At 38.1% G+C, this 2,222-nt stretch overlaps 1 long non-coding RNA gene across 1 annotated transcript; it reads right to left on the minus strand.

Annotated features, from left to right (window-relative positions):
* Positions 1-911: 911 nt before the first annotated feature.
* On the minus strand, positions 912-1,451 carry LOC107581657 (uncharacterized). Its single transcript, XR_001608850.1, has 3 exons — positions 1,405-1,451; positions 1,214-1,241; positions 912-1,057 (listed from the first exon to the last, which is right to left on the minus strand). It is a non-coding gene; the product is annotated as an uncharacterized lncRNA (long non-coding RNA).
* Positions 1,452-2,222: the final 771 nt, after the last annotated feature.

Genomic DNA, 2,222 nt, shown 5'->3' on the forward strand with positions numbered 1-2,222 from the left:
CTCTAACATTCTCCCTCAAAGTATTTATAAGGCTTGGTGAACCATCTCTATAGAGGAGCCGATTCTCAGCAATATTTACTACTGCCTTTATCACATCTTGCATGGCCTCCACCACAGGCTGCCAGAGGACAAAACGTTGTGTTTGCTTCTCCAGTACATTGACTCTTCCACTAAGAACACTCAGAAGGTTCACAGCTCTCCTGACCATGTTTTGAATATTTCCCGTGTCCTCTAGATGCTTTTGAACCTCTTTAACCTTCCACTCAATCCTCCTCAGAGCCTCATTGGTCTGCTCAATTTCATTGTGTGTCCTAGACATTATTCCATTATAATGAGAGACTTTTGCATCGCAGTTCCTCACTTGAGACTCAGAGTTTTGTTTTTCCCATTCAGCAGCTCTCAAGGCATTTAAAGATTCTTCAAATCCCTGCTGTCCCTCACTAATCATTATTGGACCTAGAGACAAACAGATACCTCTTGAATGCACATCAGTCACAAAACACAAAAATGTCCAATTCACAAATGTCCAATTCAGGTGACAGTAAGAGTTGTGAAATTCTTACCAGCAATCCATCCAAAAATTGGTATTGCACACAGTATCGCCCCTGCAGTTACGACATCATTGGATGCATTCATCCTGTCTTGATGTACTCTTATGGCATAATTTGCTGATTCTACACTTCTTTCAGCCTGTTCCAAAGCCTCTTTGGAATACTTCAATGATTGCACAGCAGACTTCTTCTTTATGTATAAATTATCCAAAGCCAGATTTTTCTCTTTTTTCTGTTGCTCAACACTTTGTTTCTCTCTAATAATTTGGCACATGCTTTCATCCAAATCTCCCAGTTTTCCTTTAATCATTTTCTCTGATGTTTTCAAGTACTGCTCAGCATGCTTTATATGTTCCCTAATTTGGTTGTAATTGGAGCATGTGTCAGTGGTGGGATTGATACGTGCTTCCTTGAGGGACTTGCAGATGTTATAGATAGAGACGATTCCCTCATTTAGAGATGTAGAAACTGCCTCCATAGACTGCACATCCTTCACACCGCAGGTACTAAGTTAAGGGGAGGCAAAAATATTGAAAACGTAAAAACACATTTTAATGGTATATATGCAGCACAACTGCTGTCATCTTGCAATTAAAGAAATATTAAAAATACTATTTATATACACTATACAGTTGTTATTATATATCACATATATATCTTACTTGTATCTGTGGAACTGGTTCATTTTTCCTTTCACACACAAACACAAAAGGGAGTGTCAATAAATATTTTGAAAATGAGAGTTATTTGACAAGGTAATAATAATTGAAATCATGTTGTCCTAGATTTTACTTTTCTAATCATAATTTCCAAAAGACTATTGATCGAATTATCCTAAATGCAATTGTCTTACCCTGTTCAAAAGTGAGAGAGATGTTGTCAAGTCTCAAGATCTGTTAATGCTGAATGGTGAAATGAATCAATGGTTCAGTTTTTATGGTCTGGAAATCTTATAGTTTTACAAAATATTCCACCCCCAACCATTTTTGTGTTTAAAGCCACTCCCCTGCTACTAGGAATCCAAATTGGCAGCAATGTCTCCTATGGCCACATGGGGACAGATGTTTGGTGACAGTCATATTGTAGGTCATTTGCATGGAAAACAAAGCCATTCACAGTTTATTTTTATCATGTTTATATATGCTCTATGTGACTGGTGTACACTTTACTCCTGTATATATATGGTTTGTTCAATAAGCAGCTTTCTCCACTACGTAATTTCTGCACAATATCGATCATAGCACGACTACTCTGCCATTTATGTCCTCCATTGTTTGGCTTATTTATATTTGATTCATCTTGGGTCATACTCTGGGTTTTTACTCACACTAGGCTACACTACTTATAAAAATTGGGCTCGGTACAAGGCAACTATGTCTAGTGTGAGCAGGCCTGGATTGGCTAATCGGGAACACCAGGAGGATTCCCGGTGGGCCGGTCTGTTTTTTGGCCGCGAGGGCCGGTGTGTTGTCATGCTACTGGGTTGAAATATGCTGCCTGCACTCACAGTAGCCCAACTCTTTTTATTTATTATTTTCTCGCAGCCCATATTATTTTTTTTCACCAGACTATAATAATAACAAATTCTCAATTGATAATTAATCATTATTTTTGCGAAAATCATTGTTATTTGTGAACGTAGGCGTTTGAAGGAAGGCTTTAAGACCAAGC

Source organism: Sinocyclocheilus grahami, unplaced genomic scaffold (assembly GCF_001515645.1).
Source record: "Sinocyclocheilus grahami isolate Dianchi unplaced genomic scaffold, SAMN03320097.WGS_v1.1 scaffold36.1, whole genome shotgun sequence".
Classification (NCBI taxonomy): domain Eukaryota; kingdom Metazoa; phylum Chordata; class Actinopteri; order Cypriniformes; family Cyprinidae; genus Sinocyclocheilus; species Sinocyclocheilus grahami.